Source organism: Polypterus senegalus, chromosome 17 (genome assembly GCF_016835505.1).
Source record: "Polypterus senegalus isolate Bchr_013 chromosome 17, ASM1683550v1, whole genome shotgun sequence".
NCBI lineage: Eukaryota > Metazoa > Chordata > Cladistia > Polypteriformes > Polypteridae > Polypterus > Polypterus senegalus.
Window position 1 is genome coordinate 86,947,587 of NC_053170.1, and position 21,174 is coordinate 86,968,760.

Here is a 21,174-nt window from a genome sequence, read left to right on the forward strand (position 1 = left end):
ACATGAAAAATCCTTTTTTAAGGAATTAGATTCAATCATAACCTCATTTATCTGGAATTTGAAACATCCACACATCCAAAGGGCGACTCTACAACGACCTAAAACAGAAGGGAGAATGGCACTTCCTAACTTTCAATTTTATTACCGGGAGGCAAATATACAGACCATAAATACCTGGACATAAACACAAAGTCGATGAATATACAGAATCCTGGTCTGCAACAGAATTAAAATCTTGCGGTACTTCTTTATATTCCCTGCTCTGTGCTCCAGTAAATACAAACTATCATCAATACACTAATAATCCAATTGCCCTTCATTCACTTGGAATATGGAATCAATGCAGGAAGCACTTTAAGACAGAGAAGCTTTCATCTGTTGCACCCCTACATGACAACCACTTTTCTCCATCCTCTCAAACATATAGAGTATGAAAATGTCTGGTATTAAAACATTTAGAGACTTGTACATTGATAATGTTTATGTATCCTAGGAGCAATTAAGCTTCAAATTTAACTTCTCAACAACACAATTTTTTCCACTACTTTCAAGTTGGAAATGTTGCTAAATTGAACCTGCCCAATTTTCCTCACCTTCCACCTATTTCTATTCAAGAAGAAATATTGATTAGTCTTGAAGACTCAGATAGCATCTCCACAATTTATTGAAAAAAATGTAAAGTCCCTTTGTTTCAAAGATCTCAGGGCACAATGAGGAAAATATCTTTCACTTAACATTTCATTAAAGGAGTGGAAGGCAGCCATGCATAGACGTTGGTTCCATATGTGCAAAGCACTCACTTATTCAACTTAAAATCTTCTGTCAAGTGCATTTATCTTGATTAAAATGATCTAAAATGGGCAAGATTCAACCAGTGCAGGTTGCAATCTAGCTCTAGCCTCACTGGGCCAGATGTTTTGGGAGTGCACCAAATTTACATTCGTTTGGACAAAAATCTGTGAATGCCTATCAGACAGTCACTCCTAACCCGCTAACAGTTGTGTTTGGTGGACTCCCAGACTGACTTAAAGCGGAGAAGGACAAACAAATCGTAATTGCCTTTACCTCACTACTAGCATGCAGACTTATCTTGCTCAACTGGAAGAATCCCAAACTATCACTTTTAAGTCAGTAGGTAACTGATTTTGCATTCTATTTGAAATTGGAAAAAATCTAATTCTCACTCAGAGGATCTGTTCAAAACGTTTGTTAAAAGATGGCAGGATGTAATCAATAACATTTTAGAATAAACTTCTAGATCGGTGAAAAGGACACTCTTCCTTCCTTGCTGCTTCAAAGATTTTCTTTGTTGGCTAGCTTTCCTCTTTCTTTTGTGTGGGGGTTGAATTTTGTTTTTATTAAGTTTGATTTGATTGTATGGAAATGTTATTTGCTTTTTAATTAAAATTAATAAAATAAAAAAGAGTTGGGAGGTGGTGAATGAGACTATGTGGGAGGTGTGGAAAGAAGAAAAAACTTAATACGTTATTGTGCAGCATGAAAAGGAGAAAATTTGAAATTGGTGAAAGTATTGTGTACAATAAAGACCTTGTACTTGAACGCAGGACTTTATAGTGTAGTTTCATCCAGAGGATTAGCGGCGCTCCTATGCTGCCTGGTGGTTGCAATATATACTCACCAATCAGCCAAAACTCTGTATATTTATTTGAAATGTATTCTATTTATTGTGATGTGATTTATAAAATCAATGTATTGGGTGGTCCAGATCTAATTATGGAACTTTTAATGCAATGCAGGAAAACAATACAAGACAAAGAATTGCTGTTTTGGAATGCAGGGCAGGTGCTGTCATTTATCGGCAACAAAAATAATTTTTTGTGAATTCTCTATGTAATAAACTTAATAAGTTATAGTGTAATGAAAATTGCATAATTAGATCTGGACCACACCGTACTGTAATTGGGGGAAAACCACTGTACAAACCCAGCTACATGTATTGGCTTCCAAGACTTGAGAAAGAGATTACCATACTGTCAAGCAGGAGATGACAGTGGAGACATATTTGTCAGGACCTCCAGTGACAAAGGCTGCTCAACTTAGCTTGATAGTGCTACACTTTGGAATGAGAGCAGCAACAAGACATGGAATTAAATAATGAGTTTAATTAACAGCAAGAATGGGCTTCTTATTAAGAAACTGGTTGGAGTTTGAAGCCCCAGTTTAGTTGGTCATCTGTTGGCTCGTTTCACGTCACATTTCTGTTTGGCTGCCATTTAATGAGGAAACAAATCAATTCAGGAGAATGAATCCTTCTAACAGGGCTATTAAAATGTGAATTAGCAGTGAAAACAGGTCACTGATTAGGAAAATGGTTAGAATGAAAATCTGTAGCCGCTGCGGCCCTCCAGGCCTGGAGTTCAACACCTGTGCTCTAGTTGGATTACACCTAAAATGTACTTTTTAAGGTAAAGGGGTGCAAAAACCACAAGTAGAGGTAAAAAGGCACATGATTACGAGAGTTGTCCTTCTCATTTTTTCCCCATTAAAAAGATTAGTACATGTGTTACACACATCAATGGAGCTTAAGCTTGGCAGTCCCAACTGCTTGTTTCACTACTAGCTCTGTTTTGTTGCAGGGTGCATATTCTTTAAATAGATTACATCTACTGATTTTCATAGAGTTCATTGAAGTACATGGTACATGGTATGATCAGGTTCATCCTGTTCTGCTGAATTAGGACCTTGATGAAACAGAACTTTCCAGGATGACAAGGTCCCCATCCAAAACTAACAAATAGTGAATAGTTTGGCACAGCAATGACGTAAACCACATACTATGGCCATCCAAGGTATCAAATGTCAACTTAATTGAAAACTCACAGGAGACTTTTATCAATCATAGTATTATCTACTATAGTGGAGGAGTATTTCTGTAATAAGTAGTTATTTCAAGTATCTCGAAATCCCTCTTAAGAAACTGAACTATTAATGCTGTCTTGTACAGACTGAATAATAATAACTATAGAGTATAAGGATAATGAACTGTAGATACCTCTGCCTGTGTCTGGTACAGACTACTACCAAGAGCTACCCAATCGCTAAGGTAATGACATCATTGGAACATGCAGCCATTGGGTATCCCTCAGAGTATTTAATTTGCATATTCATTGTATACTATGGCTACTATAAAAAACGATGAGGACAGTGCTGAGATATTATTAAATATCTTGCTCTCCTTGCTCAAGAGTATAAATAATCTCTATTCCTCATACCAAAGAAAGAGTGAGGCTTGTTCCTTTAACACTGCTATCACCAAAACATCAAACTCATCGAAAAATATTATCACAGTTCTGGAAACTTGTTGAGGCTCATTGCAGGTTTTTCTGTGAACTGTTAAGACAATTTATGTGGGTGTTTCTTAGTATTTTTGCCTGTATATCTATACTAATAAAAGGCCCTCACTGACTCACTCACTCACTCACTCACTCACTCACTCACTCACTCACTCACTCACTCACTCATCACTATTTCTCCAACTTCCCATGTAGGTAGAAGGCTGAAATTTGGCAGGCTCATTCCTTACAGCTTACTTACAAATGTTAAGCAGGTTTCGTTTCGAAATTCTACGCGTAACGGTCATAACGGTCGATAACGTCCGCCATTTTTAACTTTCTTATTTATGGTCCCATCTTCACGAAATTTGGTAGGCGGCCTCCCTGCGCTAACCGAAACCGATGTACGTACTTATTTCGGTGGTATGATGCCACTGTCGGCCGCCATATTGAACTTTCCAACGTCACTAATTCTCCAACTTCTCGTGTAGGTAGAAGGCTGACCCCATCTTCACGAAATTTGGTAGGCGGCTTCCCTGCACTAACCGAAACCGATGTACGTGCTTATTTCGGTGGTATGATGCCACTGTCGGCCGCCATATTGAACTTTCCAACGTCACTAATTCTCCAACTTCCCGTGTACTGTAGATAGAAGGCTGAAATTTGGCAGGCTCATTCCTTACAGCTTACTTACAAAAGTTAAGCAGGTTTCATTTTGAAATTCTACGCGTAACAGTCATAACGATCGATAACGTCCGCCATGTTGAACTTTCTTATTTATGGCCCCATCTTCACAAAATTTGGTAGGCGGCTTCCCTGCGCTAACCGATACCAATGTACGTACTTATTTCAGTGGTATGACGCCACTGTCGGCCGCCATATTAAACTTTCCAACGGTCTTTGTTACTTATGGGCCCATCTTTAAGAAATTTGGTACGTGGGTTCCTAGCGCTAACTGAATCCTACTTACGTACATATATACGTCCATAGCCTGCAGCTCGTTTACCGTGTCAGGCGGCATTGGGTCCCCCATCCCAACGCTTCCCACGTTGTTGGCTGCCTGCCTATATAAGGCTGTCCATCGCTCCGGTCTCTACATTCCCTTCCTTGCTTCACCACGGGATTCATGTCTCCCTGCTGATTACTACAGCCTTTTTATTTAATCCATGGCGTCTCCGCTGTTTGTTTGTTCGTTTATTACGATTATGGTTATGGTGTAGGTATTTTAGACTTACTTTACATTGTTCAGGTACCCATTTCCTTTATCGTTCCAACCGTACCCCCATTAACATGTCTATCAAGGTGATCACCATCGATCAAAGAACTGTCACTTACCGACTGGGTTCCATGCCCGGAGATGGCAACTACTTTTTCCATTCTCTGTGTTACATATTGCACAGCCATATCAGGCTCACTCTTGATATCCGGAGGAACATTGTGTCTTATGTATTGAATGACTGGCACAGATTCAAGGTGTGAACTGATGACGGTACAGGAGATAATTATACTACACAGGAGCACTAGAAGAGTGAAATGCTTAAGCTCTTCACCTATGGTTCTGCATGTGAGTTGATGGCTGCCGCTGAATTGTTTGGTTGTTGCTTTCAAGTGTACCGAAATGGCCAAATATTTTACACCTTTTGACAACCGCCAATGCCTCTTAAACATCTTAGATTCACAGGCGATGATTTCAGCAGTGGACACTTTGATGTTTATGAAAGTTTAAACTCTCAAAAGCTGGATGTGAAGTTATCGATGAAACCGGTTGTATGCTTACAACGCTTGACAGATGCCGAATTTCTCTTCAACACAAGTCCTATAAATACTGTCGTAATTGAAACAAACCATGAAACTCAAACCAATTATGACAGCATCAATCCAAGCTGTGAGATCTGAAACAAGATTACTTTTCACATGGCCAAATGTACGTTGCATGCTCAAGAGTAAGCTCAGCGCACAGCTTGGTCATGTTACAACCGGAGGGCCGAAATGACAACATGGTATACAAAGAGATCCTTAACAAATAATTATTGGTATATTTTCCCTCAGTTTAAAAAGGTTTAATATCTCCTGTACCGTCATCAGTCCACACCTTGAACCTGTCCCAGTCATTCAATACATAAGACACAATGTTCCTCCGGATATCAAGAGTGAGCCTGATATGGCCGTGCAATATGATCATCTCGATAGACATGGTAATGGGGGTTGGAATGATAAAGGAAATGGGTACCTGAGCAATGTAAAGTAAGTGTAAAATACCTACACAATAACTATAATTGTAATAAACAAACAATAAAACAGCGGAGAAGCCGTGGATTAAATAAAAAGGCTGTAGTTATCAGTAGGGAGGCGTGAATCCCGTGGCGAAGCAAGGAAGGGAAAGTAGAGACCGGAGCGACGGACGGCCTTATATAGGCAGGCAGCCAACAGCGTGGGAGGCGTTGGGATGGGGGACCCAACGCCGCGTCACACGGCGACAGAGCTGCAGGCTATGGACGTATATATGTACGTAAGTAGGATTCAGTTAGCGTTGGGAACCCGCGTACCAAATTTCTTGAAGATGGGCCCATAAGTAACAAAGACTGTTGAAAAGTTCAATATGGAGGTCAACAGTGGCGTCATACCACCGAAATAAGTACGTACATTGGTTTCGGTTAGCACAGGGAAGCCGCCTACCAAATTTCGTGAAGATGGGGCCATGAATAAGAAAGTTCAATATGGCGGACATTGTTGACCGTTATGACCGTTACGCGTAGAATTTCAAAATGAAACCTGCTTAACTTTTGTAAGTAAGCTGTAAGGAATGGGTCTGCCAAATTTCAGCCTTCTACCTACACAGGAAGTTGGAGAATTATTGACATTTGGGAAGTTCAATATGGCGGCCGACAGTGGCGTCATACCATCGAAATAAGTAAGTACAGCGTTTTCGGTTAGCACAGGGAAGCCGCCTACCAAATTTCGTGAAGATGGGGCCATAAATAAGAAAGTTCAACATGGCGGATGTTGTCGACCGTTATCGACTGTTATGACCGTTACGTGTAGAATTTCGAAATGAAACCTGCTTAACTTTTGTAAGTAAGCTGTAAGGGATAAGTCTGCCAAATTTCAGCTTTCTACCTACATGGGAAGTTGAAGAATTAGTGATGAGTCAGTGAGTCAGTGAGTCAGTCAGTGAGTTAGGGCTTTGCCTTTTATTATTTTTTATATATATATATATATATATATATATATATATATTGTCACAAAAGCCACGATGAGACAAAGCAAGGTTTGGGGCAGCCACCCGTATAATTTGTTTTCCTGGCTGCAAATTGGCTTTTCACATGATAGCAAGTGCAAAAGTTCGCTGATGACACTGCTATTGTGGGCTGCATCAGGTGTGGGCAGGAGGAGGAGTACAGAAAGTTAATCAAAGACTTTGTTGAATGGTGCGACTCAAACCACTTACACCTTAATACCAGCAAGACCAAGGAGCTGGTGGTGGATTTTAGGAGGCCTAGGCCCCTCATGGACCCTGTGATCATCAGAGGTGACTGTGTGCAGAGGGTGCAGACCTATAAATATCTGGGAGTGCAGCTGGATGACAAATTGGACTGGACTGCCAATACTGATGCTCTATGTAAGAAAGGTCAAAGCAGACTATACTTTCTGAGAAGGTTGGCATCCTTCAACATCTGCAGTAAGATGCTGCAGATGTTCTACCAGACAGTTGTGGCGAGTGCCCTCTTCTACGCAGTGGTGTGCTGGGGTGGCAGTATAAAGATGAAAGACGCCTCACGACTGGACAAACTTGTTAAGAAGGCAGGCTCTATTGTAGGAGTAAAGTTGGACAGTTTAACATCTGTGGCAGAGCGACGGGCATTAAGCAAACTCCTGTCAATCATGAAGAATCCACTGCATCCACTGAACAGTGTCATCTCCAGACAGAGGAGTAGCTTCAGTGACAGACTTTTGTCACTGTCTTGCTCCACTGACAGACTGAGGAGATCGTTCCTCCCCCACACTATGCGACTCTTCAATTCCACCCGGGACTAAATGCTAACATTAATTTTATTTTTATTTTTTTCATTTTTTCATTTTTATTACTATTTAATTTAATATTGCTTCTTTGTATCAGTATACTGCTGCTGGATTATGTGAATTTCCCCTTGGGATTAATAAAGTATCTATCTATCTATCTATCTATCTATCTATCTATCTATCTATCTATCTATCTATCTATCTATCTATCTATCTATCTATCTATCTATCTATCACTGCTGTGCACAAAACCGAGTCCAATACAGAACTGGGGAAGACAGGAAGGGAGATCATAGGAGTCAGGCTCATTGAGGTCTTCAGCCATTGGTTTGAGCCCGGACGTGACATCACAGGGGCCAGAGCCGGCAAGGTCTCCTTCGATAGGTTCGGTCCCAGAAGTGACGTCAGGAGAGCCAGGCGGAATCCCCCGGGAATGGCCTGCAGGCAAGGAAGAAAAAGAGTCAGTGCACTCTGCCACATCCTGGTATGTCTCAGAACTGTCCTTACCCGAGCCCTTTAGCTTCCTCCCATGCACACGTGTGTGACTATATATATATACTAGCAGAATACCCGCGCTTCGCAGCGGAGAAGTAGTGTGTTAAAGAAGTTATGAAAAAGAAAAGCAAACATTTTAAAAATAACGTAAGATGATTGTTAATGTAATTGTTTTGTCATTGTCATGAGTGTTGCTATATATATATATATATATATATATATATATATATATATATATATATATATATATATATATATATATACACACACAGACACATATATAAACATATATATACATATAAACATATATATAAATATATATATATACACATATATATACATACTGTATATACAACATATACATATCTACATATATACTGTATATACACATATATATACAAATCTACATATATATATTAGGTGGGACTCGATTAAAAAATTAATCCAATTAATTAGAGGCTGTGTAAGAATTAATCTTGATTAATCGTATGTAATCGACACGTAAATTTGCCCCAAATCGCAAATGTTTTTTTTTAATTTAAAACGGTTTTAGTGGGCTTACAGAATCAAATAATAGACATGGACATGAATATTGTAAACTGAAGCTGTTTTAATTTCTGAAAAAAAAGCTTTTAAACTGCATTTGAATTCAAAACAGAAACAAAAATATCATCCCTGGTTAAAATTGGGCAGACTTAAAAATAAAGTGGTAGTTTAAGTACTTTAAGTACATTTTCAGAATAGTATTGTCTTTAAATAATAATAACCAAAATTTCAACATAAAGTGCAGTTTTTCTTCTTAAAAAATAAGTCAGAAACATAAAAGGTAATTTGACCAGCTTACTCTTTAAACTCTGAGTAACATTAGCCAAAATTATTTTGTACATTAGGCTAAAACAGTGTGATCATTGAACATTTTGTAATTAGATGTATTTAGAATTACTAACGGTCACGGAAGTCCAATGATCCCCAGTAAGAGCCACAAAGTCCGCTTTCTGTAATGCATCTAATTTTGCTTGCTTTTCAGTGTGCACAAAACCATGCTTTTATCAAGGCTTATTTCGGGTAGTCGAAATGATCAGTCGTAGGAACGCGCTTTATTCCGACTCTAACATTTTTGTAGCTGTGATGTGTGCATCAGTGTAATGGATGTACCAGGAAATCATGCATTGACAAAAGTTCCCGCTTGCTTGGAATTGAAAGTGTGATTAAATGCGTTATTTTTAACGTTATGGAGTACATGCATCGAAGCTTCTCAGCTGTGCTTGTGCTAAGAAAGGGAAAATTTTAAAAATAACGTAACATGATTCTGCTAACCTAATATTTTTCATACGTCCCAAACCAAGGAGATGCGAAGGTAAAATGAATCGGTAGCGTACATAGTCAGTACACCCTCTCGAATCGAACCTCAATGTCGGCGTTAGAGGCTGAAGACTCTACAATTGCACCACAGCGTGTGTCTTGTCTATGCTAAAGTATGTACTGTAGATCGGGGTATATATATACATTTATATATATATACCCGTACCGCAGTGGAGAAGTAGAAGTTATGAAAAGAAAAGGGAAAATTTTAAAAATAACGTAACATGATTGTCAATATACAGTAATTGTTTTGTGAGTGTTATTGAATGTTGCTGTCATCAAGGATTTGATTATCATTATTTCTTTCAATCAGGCTCGTATTTGTAGGATGTGTTCAAGTTACATTCCGTGTTTGTCAATCGTTGTAAAGATAAGAGGTTTCATTCATCGATTAGTTCCTTACTGCATCAATAAACAGCTCGTCTTCCTTTTATCTGTGATGTGACAAACTGCATGCACGTTTTTTTACACTGTCTTCCTTTAGCAGGACATTCACTTTTTCCACCGTGTGCTTTGTTTCCGCAGTAGCTGCACTTATGAATATGATTGTATGTATAAGACGCTTCATATTTTTTGCTGCCTTCTCAATTGTGTAATTCGGTTTTGTTCAGCACTCTTTGGAACTGTTGCTTTTGTCTGCGCATTGCGACAGTTCACGTGAGCCGCTTGGGGTTCTTGCATCGAAGGATCCCAGCTGTACTGGTGCCATCTCGTAATGTCAGCTAAGACCCGCACTTAAAAGTTTCTCTCGCAGTTTCAATGAGTTTGTGCCAAACACCACCCTGACCATCTCATCTTCCTCTGCATAAGCACAGTCCTTCACCGTGAACATTTACCGGCAGTGTTTGTATTGGATTGCCGCTGATGGACGGCCTTATATGGGCAGGCACTAAATTACAAACGCTAGTGGCAGCCTGTCTATGAACTTAATTTAATATAAACTTACGGTTCACGCCGTGCTTTGTTTCCGCAGTAGCTGTACTTATGAATATGCTTGTATGCATCATTTGCTTCATAATGTTTTTCTGCCTTCTCAATTGTGAAATGGCGTTTTGTGCTCATCGCTGTTTGGAGTTCTTCCTTGTTCTCTATGTACTTACGTAGGAGGCGTGATGATGGCACACGAAACTCCGCCCCCCACGGCCATCTCCAACTCAAGACTCCATTACATTATATGGGGAAAAATAGCTTCCAGTTATGACCCTTATGCGTAGAATTTCGAAATGAAACCTGCCCAACTTTTGTAAGTAAGCTGTAAGGAATAAGCCTGCCAAATTTCAGCCTTCTACCTACACGGGAAGTTGGAGAATTAGTGATGAGTCAGTGAGTGAGTGAGTGAGTGAGTGAGTGAGTGAGTGAGTGAGTGAGTGAGTGAGGGCTTTGCCTTTTATTAGTATAGATATAAGACTTCATGAGGGTGACCCAAGGGCCCCATGTCCTCTAATGGGCCCTGAGCTCACTGCCCAGCAGCATGCAGCTCGATTGGCATTCGCCATAGAATACCAGAATTGGCAGATGCACCACTGGTGCCCTGTGCTTTTTACAGATGAGAGCAGGTTCACCCTGAGCACGTGACAGAAGTGAAAGGGTCTGGAGAAGCCATGGAGAACATTATGCTGCCTGTAACATCATTCAGCATGAGCAGTTTGGTGGTGGGTCAATGATTGTCTGAGGAGGCATATCCATGGAGCGTTACACAGACCGCTACAGGCTTGACAAAGGCACCTTGGCTGCCATTAGGTATCAGGATGAAATCCCGGGACCCATTGTCAGACCCTATGCTGGTACAGTGGCTCCTGGTGCACGACAATTCCTGGCCTCATGTGGTGAGAGTATGCAGGCAGTTCCTGGAGGATGAAGGAATTGAAACCATTGACTGGCCACCACACTTTCCTGACCTAAATCCAATAGAACACCTCTGGGACATTATGTTTTGGTCCATCCAATGCCACCAGGTTGCACCTCAGACTGTCCAGGAGCTCAGTGATGCCCTGGTCCAGATCTGGGAGGAGATCCCCCACAACACCATCTGTCATCTCATTAGAAGCATGCACCGATGTTGTCAGGCATGTATACAAGAACACAGGAGCCATACAAAGCGCTGCGTACAATTTTGAGTTGCTGCAATTAAATTTTGGCAAAATGGACTAACCTGCCACATAATTTTTACACTCTGATTTTTGGGGCGTCTTTGAATTCAGGGCTCTGTAGGTTGATCATTTTCATTTCCATCAAACGATGTGGCATCCTTTCGTTCCTAACACATTACCCAGTCTATATCAGTATAGATATCCAGGAGGATTTCTTTTTCCCATTGAGATCTGATGTGTTTTCAAAGTGTTCCTTTAATTTTTTTGAGCAGTTATAGATATCAGTTTTTTTTTCTTTCTTTCTTTCTTTCTTTCTCCTCTAAGAGGCTCAATTCTTTAAACCTGTCAACGCTAGTTATGTCTTTCAGTCCAGAGATGCACTTGCTCCTTTATGATCATCTATATTCTTCTTGCTACATGGTGGCCAAAACTGCAGAATTAATTCAGGAGCAGTCTCACTAGTACATTATGGAGTTTGAGCAGAGAATCCCTTGATTAGTTTTCAACACTTTTCTTATATATAAATGTCTATGCAGGCAAGTGTGTCTATTTGTCTGTCCAGCACGGAAGTGCGAGGCTACAGCATGAAGCTCAAAGAGTTGGCAAGGTGGCCCCAAGTTAACGAGTCGGAAGAAGAAAGAAGTATGAGGCTACAGCATGAAGCTGAAAGAAAGCAACTCTGTCACCAAAGTGAAACCGTCAAGTAAAGACAAACAAGAGAGAAACTTGCTTGGCTGCTGATAGACAAGGGGGAGAAGCACGTCCACAAAACGAAACCGCCGTCTCTGCATTTAAATTTTTTTGTGATGAATTCAATAGTTTCTAGGAGCCGGGCTTTTTACAGCATGGGCTTACACAGCTACTATTAATATAATTAATTATTTCATGAATAACATTCTCTGACCCACTTAACTCAACAGAGAGTCTCAGACTTAAACTCAATTTATAATACAATACACGTGTCTTTGGTATGTACATGGGAAGAACACGCCAAGTCTTCATAGACAGTGACCAGGCCCAGGATTCAAACTCAAGAAACCAAACTATTTATTTACTTCTGAAACCGTGCGATACATGTTATCATATTTTTCAATGTATTCTTCTTATATGTTACCCATCCTGCATTGGTAACTAATGACCCTTTAATCTGCATGCAACACTGTGTACTTGTTTCCATTAAACAGTTTTTCAAAATGGACTCAGACTTGAAGATTTTCTATGTCTTTCTGAATTGATTTTGTTTTCTCAGCATTTGTTATCCCTCATGGTTTGATGCTGTCTGAAAATTTTACAATTGTGCTTTGAATATACTTAGTTTTATATAACACACTTGGCCATAATAAGCTCACAGCATTGGTCACATTTAAAGTTATAATAAAGTTAAACTAAAACACTAAATGATTTTCAGGAAAAGCACCACTTTATCCACCTCCTAAACACACTTTATCCTGTTACCATGAAATATTTACATACAAATACAAATAATGAAAATCAAATTCCCTCTGGCTGAAGCCTAGTGGCTACTCAGGCACTACTTGGACATTCAATAGTCCCAAGTAGTGCCTTCCAACTACAGTGCAAGACTGGGTTATCATTTAGATGGAACAAAGGGTTGGAGTCTCGGTCTGCCACTGATCATGCTGATGTCTTTCATCCATGATAAGCTCTCATTCCTAGGCCAGGAGGGATAACTAATTTTGGTTTTCCTCTTTCAGCAAGCACTATTATATCCTTGGAAAGAATCCAATAACCTGATTTTCTTTTTGTGTTTTCCTGATAGAAGCAAAAATACATATTTCACTAATTGTCCTTGCTTGAAAAGGAGTTCATTGTTGTATGTTCTTTCTCCCTCTTTTTTTTATACTCTTGCTTGAAGTGACACTGTGGTGCAGTATTTAGTACTGCTATCTTATGGACCCTGCATTCCAGGTTTGGATTCTACACCTGGTTGTTTTCTGCATTGAGTTTGCATGTACAGTATGTGTATGGATGTTCCTCTAGGGCAGTGGTGGCGAACCTATGGCACACGTGCCAAAGGGGGCACTCAGAGCCCTCTCAGTGGGCACGCGCGCCGTCGCCCGAGCACAGAGTTCGTTACTATAAAGCCAGAGGAATGCGGGGCCGGGCTGCTCCCCTCACCGCTCCCCCTTTTCACGCGCGCTGGAGGACTTTTCTCACATCACCCGCCCCTCTGCCCAGCAGCCCCATGGGAGCGTGTCCTTCCTCTCCTGTCTGGGGTAAGGCGGGCGGCACACATACTGCTTGAGGGTGCGGCACAGACTGCAGCCTTTTGAGTCTGTGATTCCCGTGGTGGGGTTGGAGGGGATGTGGTATAGCGGGTCCACAGCTCAAAATTGAAAAGGCCAGTTTTAACAGATAATTGCCGCACTCGCTGCTTAAAGGGGGTTATGGTAGAGTGGCCGGAGCGGTTTCCGTGAGCTTTGTGATGCGGGCAGTCCTCGGTAAAGCGCACAGGTGAGGAGTCGTCCGCATCTGTAATTATTGCCGGGAGTTGCTAATCGCCACACCTGATCCACGACCCTGTAATATATAATGGAAGCTTTGGGGGCGGAGCTTAATAGGGAAGACCTGTGTGAAACACTTGAAAGGATCGAAGGGATGACAAAGGACAGCACAGTTAGTTATGAAAATGAAATCCTTAAAGTGTGGAATTCTCTGCCAAATAATCTTAAGTCAATGAAGGCACTTGAGATTGCTTTCCTTACTTTGTTTGGAACATCTTATGCTTGTGCGCAGCTGTTTTCAGCTTTGAATTAAATCAAATCTGACACCAGAAACAGACTAACAGATGACCTGAGTGCTGCATGTGTTGCTCTCAAGCTTACAAAGTATGAGCCAAGGTTAGACAAATTATCAGCATGCATACAACAGCAAAAAGCAAATTAATTGTTCAAAAGCATACCGAATGCAAACTTTAACCTTTCAACAAAAAGTTGTTTGTATCATTGAAAGCTCCGCTATTATGTTTTTCTTTTAAGACAAAAGATGTTAATGTATGAGTGGCTTTTCTAAACTAAAAGCTCAGTAGATAGACAGACAGAGCATCAGTATTGGCAGTTCAGTCCAATTTATCATCCAGCTGCACTCCCAGGTATTTATAGGTCTGTACCCTCTGCACACACTCACCTCTGATGATCACGGGGTCCATGAGGTGCCTGGGCCTCCTAAAATCCACCACCAGCTCCTTGGTTATGCTGGTGTTCAGTTTAGGTGGTATACAGGTTAAATTGCCATGTTGGCACTTTGCAATAAATAAGTGGGTTTTGGATTGCAGTTTGGGCACTTGGTTTCTAAATGGTTCGCCATCACTGCTCTAGGGTCTAATGGTTTCCTCTCACATTCCAAAAGATGTGTTTGTTATTTAAAGTGTATTCAGTGTAGCTGGGAGTGTAAATGTGCCTGTGATGTCATGGAATGACATAATGTTAAGAGGTTAGTCCCTTCTTTTACCCAATGTTACCAGGATAGGCTCCGGCCCTACACATCTCTCAGTTAGATTAAGCTCATCTAAAAATGCATGTATGCACAATATGCTTTACCCATTTCTGCCAACTGCTTTAATATGTCACAGTATGTAGCAGTTTATTACAGACTGATATACAGATTCTACATCATGATGGATACTGACAATAAGTGTTTGCACTTTGACTGTAGTCTAGTCCATTTGTTACTCCATTTAACATAAAATTCACACAAATAAAACAAATCCAAACAATTAAGGTCTGTGTTTGAAAACTACACACAGAAAATAAATCAATATAATGATAACTATAAATGCTACTACTCCTCCTCCATGGGGTCTAACCAATCAGTGACCACAATGTCACCCCTGCGTCCTAGAGTCATTATCAAGTTAGAACATTAGAACGATTGTTCGAGCCCAACAACCTTACCTATTCTATTTTCTTAGGTTTTCAAAATAATATCAAGGGTAAATTTGAGGATCCCTAAAGTTTTACTCTTCGTCACACTGCTTGGGATTTGATTCCATGTGTCTGTGTTTTTTTTGAATGAACAGAAACTGTCCAATATTTGTGCAAAATCTTCCCTTAACAAGTGTCCAACCATGTCCCCATGTTCATGTTGCAGAATCCATTTTACATTAACAGCTGGCATCCAATAGACTAATTCCTTTCACAATTTTAAACACTTCAGTTATGTCACATCTTAATCGCCATTTGCTTAATCTGAAAAGGTTCATCTCCTTCAGTCTCTCCTCATAAGTCAAACCACTTAGTCCTGGAATCAACCTAGTCGTTCTTCTTTGGACTCTCTCTAGTGCTGCTATGTTTTTTTTGAATAAGGACTCTGTTTTATCTTGGTAGAGTAATATATATATTGCTCTATTTTCCTCTATTATATTATTAATATGTAGCCTTAGAATGCCTAATCTCACAGATTTACCACTGTTTATAAGGTATTATTGTATATAACTTATCCTCACCTTCCCTTCTATATCTATAACCTCAGGCAATTAGATATAGTAAAAAGACAAGTAGGAGTTAAGTTACACATAAAATGTAATGTATTAGTGATAATATTCATAAATAATAACAAAATGCAAAGTACATTTGAGTACATATTGGCAACCATACAACCTGATTAAATGATGAAGTGTAGCTCTGGTGGCACACAGACTTGTAGTTACTTAAAATGTCTCTAGTTAAGGCATCATTGGTGCTCAGCTTTCTTCAGAACAGGCCTCAAGCCTGTTCAATATGTCTGCTGAGCTGTGCTCTTCATTGTGCTGTTCTTGTCAGTTCATGGTGTGATGGTCTTCGTCAGTTGTTAACAAGAGAGAGAGAGAGTGAGATAAAGCAAGGAAATTTATGGGTTTTCTGTCCAACCCCTACAGCCAATAGGACATCATGTTACTTAAAGGCCTCTGAGACAAGCCAATTCCAAACAGCCATACCTCAGACCAATGGGGGAAATAGAACATCTTAACACCTTCCCCCAAACCATATGTTAACGTAACCTGGCTTCCTTGTGGGTGTTGAAAGACTTTAGTAGAGAAATACTCAACAAACTGGTTTAAGACAAATCCCCCAATCCTGTCGTAAAATTACAAAGAGACTTAGTCGTAAACGGGGGGTAAACCTAAATGCTTCTCACTAAAGTAACACTAAATTACATTGCTTTGCCCAAATTACAAATAAAGACATACAAAATATTCATCAAGTTATATGCAAAATCGTACATCACAACAGGACTCCAAAATTGTTTATAGTACTCAAGGTGAGCTTCACTACTGTGTGACATAAATTAACCATAATCTGGTTTTTGGGTCGCCCATAAGTACCACATACAGCACAAAGAGGGCTCTAAACACAATACAATAAGCTTGAACTTGAACTTGTTTTGTCCTGCTAAAGAATTTCATGGATGGTTACAGGCACCTTAAAAAAATGACAGAAACTAACAGTTTCTAGATGTTGGTAGAAAAGCAGTTTTGAACATAGAGAGAATGATAACAGCTAACAGAAAAACTGTAGAGAATTACATATTTTTTTTAATGAGAATGAATAGAGGTATACAACAGTCTTAATTAAAATGTGTTTCTGCTAAACTTTACTTCAGAATTATAATGACAACCTGTCCACTCCCTAACCAAAGGCTATCCTTACCATATTGGGCAGCAGACAGTAATCAACCTCAAGTTGTGTCCGTGTGTCATCATATATACAATCACACACTTATGCAAACCCAATTTAGAATCTCCAATTCACATCATTTATACATCTTTGGGAACCGTGAGAAGAAGTCCAAAGTACCCTGAGAAAAACAGACACAGACATGTGGAGAATATGCAGACTCCACATGGACAGCAATGAGACACCCAATTCAAACACATGACACTGGATCTATGAGGCAGCAGCACTATCCATGGTGCCAGTGTGCTGCTCCAATGTCAAGAGGAGAGCCATTTCCAGGCATAAATAATCTATGCAACTGCTTGGAGCCCTGCAAACACTGAGTGAATTCCTCAACCCACAAAGACAGGAAGGTGTTCCAGCACTTCACCACAGATATACAGTTTAGGGCCTCTAAAATAATACAAAGAGCCCAGGTCAAACATCAGTCAGTCAGTCGGTCAATCTCCAACCTGCTATATCCTAACACAGGGTCACGGGGGTCTGCTGAAACCAATCCCAGGCAGCACAGGGCACAAGCAGGAACAAACCCCGGGCAGGGTGCCAGCCCACCGCAGGGCACACACCCACACACCAAGCTCACACTAGGGACAATTTAGGATCGCCTATGCACAGCATTGGACTGTGGGAGGAAACCCACACAGACACGGGAAGAAAATGCAAACTCCACGCAGGGAGGACCCGGGAAGCGAACCCAGGTCTCCTAACTGTAAGGCAGCAGTGCTACCACTGCGCCACCGTGCCGCCCCCAGGTCAAAAGTGTTATATAAAAATAGCTGTTGCTATTTCTCTACTGTTTCTGGACTTTGTTTTGATTGATGAATGAGAAACAGACAAACTCTGCTATTTGAATTATATTTTCCAAGATTTTTTTTTTATAATAGAGAGATGTTCTGGGGGAGTAGATGTCCTTCGAAATATTTTTACAATAAACCTGTGCATGTTTCCAACTCATATAGGCCCTTCCGACTGCTTGATATGAAGCTTTTGTGTCCCACCCCACTCTTTTCAACTCCTTCAGTATCAACTTTTTTCATAAACCAGTGTTTCATTTTATTTGCTGTTAACGGAAACTTGGCAGACAAATGTTCAGTCAGATTATTAAAACAGTGTTTTTGAACATCCCTCTTTACTTAAATGCATGGATAGCCAAAATGTGCACAGGAAATGCAGTACTTGTTTTATCTTGTCCTGCATGCAGTTTCAAGTACTTTGCAAATCCTTTATGGATATATAAAAACGCATATATATCAAATTTCAGATAAATGTAACATGTAGTTGAGGAGGAGAACAGTGTGGTAGCGCAGAAATTAGTATTATTGTGTTTATAAGAATTATTTATGAAGGCTTTGAAATCACTTTTGTACAGTACAAGAAAACACCTACACATGATATACAGTTCATCTCGTCTTGATGTCTAGTTATGCAAGACATCAAGCTTTTTGAGAGTCCCCACTAGTTTTGGCCCTCTAGACCTAAGAGAATTTGAAGTTCCTTATACCACATCAACTAACCTTAGGGGTTCACTCCTCCAGTGGGATATAAGGGGCCAAAGTTCCTCCTTTTTACAAAACTTTGAAAAAAATGGGGATTGGTAATTTAGGCAAATAGAGTGTTGTTTTATGCTATTTCGAGGAGGCTGATCATGAATACAATCATATTTTTGATATTTGAGTCTTTACTGGTGGTCCTAGCCTTTTAAGAGCCACTCCCAGAAGGTCAGAAATAAAAACTTTCAACCATAAGCATGTCAGGTATTGTTTCAAACTATTTCAAGGTCAGTAACTACTAATGCATATGATGTTAGTTTTGATTTTTTTAGATTTTATTAGAGATCTACCCCACTATGAACCACTATCAGATTGTGAAAAACGATAACTTTCTATTACAATAGAGAATATTTAGAGTTTAAACCTTTAAATTGAAGCACACATTGTAACATTTCAAAAATCTGATTAAACTATTTTTGTTTATTATGTACTTCTACCTCATGAAGTAAATCATTACATTTCTTATGAATGCCCTGAACTGAGGAGTCTTATGCTAATTCACACTTAATTTACTATTTTATATATTTATTTAGAAGATTCCTTTATTCAATGTGGTGGGTTGGCACCCTGCCCAGGATTGGTCCCTGCCTTGTGCCCTGTGTTGGCTGGGATTGGCTCCAGCAGACCCCCGTGACCCTGTGTTCGGATTCAGCGGGTTGGATAATGGATGGATGGATGGATTCCTTTATTCAAGGTGACTTACAAAGCGAGTTATAATATATACAAAAATGATTATAAGGTGCCAAGCATCAAAAGTAACAGAGAACAAAGCTAGACAATAATACTACTACTAAATAATTTTAAGTGCAGCAAGACTAAGAACAAACATCAGTATCCTTAACTCTTAGTACGCTATCCTGAACACTAAGCAGATCTAAAATATTTAATGAACAAGTGCGTTTTCAAAAGACGCCTACACACGAGTAAATTGGGTGCAGTTTAAATAGCTTAAGGGAGATCATTCCACAGCTTCGGAGCAAGAACAGAGAAGCATTGTCCAGTCTTGACACATCTGGCAGGAGAAGGGCCGGTCAGCAGACAGGCATGGGCAAAACAGAGACTTCTCGAGGAGACATATGGAGAGACAAAAAGACTGGAGATATTGAGTAGCAGAACCATTCAGACAACTGTAGATCAAGACAAGGGATTTAAACTGAATCTTTGCAGCAACAGGAAGCCAGTGGAGAGACTCAAATCACAAAAGTGGAAGGAATAACACTAAGAACAGAGAACACCAGTCGAGCAGCTGCATTCAGGAGGAGAATTCTGATAGCAGCTGAAGGAAGCCCCAGACGGAGAGAGTTGCATTAGTCCTTTGAAAAGTAAGGACTTTTAGGGTAAATGACCTTTCATCCATGATGAGATCGCTGAAAAACAGATGAAGATCTGTGCATCATCAGCATAGAGGTGTTAGGGGAAGCCATGAGGAGAATAACATTCCCTAAGGAGCAAATGTAGAGTGAAAAGAGAAGTGGACCCAAGACTGATCCTTGAGACAGACTTGTGGAGAGTTTCTTTGGAGAAGACGAGAAGTTTGACCAGGAGACACAAAACAGACAGGTAGGACTTGAATCGATTCAAAGCAGAACCACTGATTGCAACATTTTGAGGAAACAGATAGCACTAAGGACTCACAATTCACAGATCTGTGTTTAATTACAAGCCAGCTTACGAAGTTTTTGTGTAGTTTCTCTGTGGGTACTCTAGTACTCTGATCATAATACAAGTAGATTAAACATCCATCCATCCATCCATCCATCCATTGTCCAACCCGCTGAATCCGAATACAGGGTCACGGGGGTCTGCTGGAGCCAATCCCAGCCAACACAGGGCACAAGGCAGGACCCAATCCAGGGCAGGGTGCCAACCCACCGCAGGACACACACACCCACACCCACACACCAAGCACACACTAGGGCCAATTTAGAATCGCCAATCCACCTAACCTGCATGTCTTTGGATTGTGGGAGGAAACCGGAGCGCCCGGAGGAAACCCACGCAGACACGGGGAGAACATGCAAACTCCACCGTGCCGCCCGTAGATTAAACAGTGATTCTAAATTGATTTGGTATGTGTAAGGATGGGTGCGACTTTAATATGCTCTGACATAAACTAAAGTTTCATTCAAAGGTGGTGCCAACCATAAACTCCATGTTACCAGGATAGGCTTTGTCTCCCTCTAACATTTTAAAGAGCAGGGCCTTCAATGCAGCTCACCAGAAGCTTGTGCTCTTAACTAGGCAGCATGGTTTTAATATTTTCCTCTGGGCAATGTGTGTTGTCAAGAGGCCAGGAGGTGTTACCACATCTGATTTTTCCTCCCTGGCCTCCCCCTCTCTCATCTTTTTCTTTCTCTCTTTGGTCAAAGGTTAAGTATCCCTGTTCATTGTTGAATCCCCTTTCTTGTACTACTGTACTACACGTTTTTCATATTTATTTCATTTTAATTATGCTCCCATTAGTATTTGTGCTAGCAAAAGAAAACAAAAATCAGACTGTGTGCCAATATTTGAGGCCATAAGTAAGCACTGAAGGCTCCCCTGGATAGAATAGCTTGGTATTAAAGGATGGATTCATATTAATAAGATTTACAGGTAGATGAGCAGACAAGGTCAAGCGGAAAATAAGTCAGAAGCTTATTTGTAAAAACAAACACCAGGAGAAATGAGAAAATAGTCAAAGATGTAC

At 40.2% G+C, this 21,174-nt stretch overlaps 1 protein-coding gene across 1 annotated transcript in view; it reads left to right on the forward strand.

The window, feature by feature from the left end:
• The first annotated feature begins 20,026 nt into the window (after positions 1-20,026).
• The window catches only part of nup85 (nucleoporin 85), a 51,883-nt gene continuing 50,735 nt past the window's right edge, over positions 20,027-21,174 (forward strand). Inside the window, exon 1 of the mRNA XM_039740366.1 lies at positions 20,027-20,045. The gene's annotated coding sequence lies outside the window, so the exon portion shown is untranslated. The remainder of the gene's footprint in view (positions 20,046-21,174) is intronic.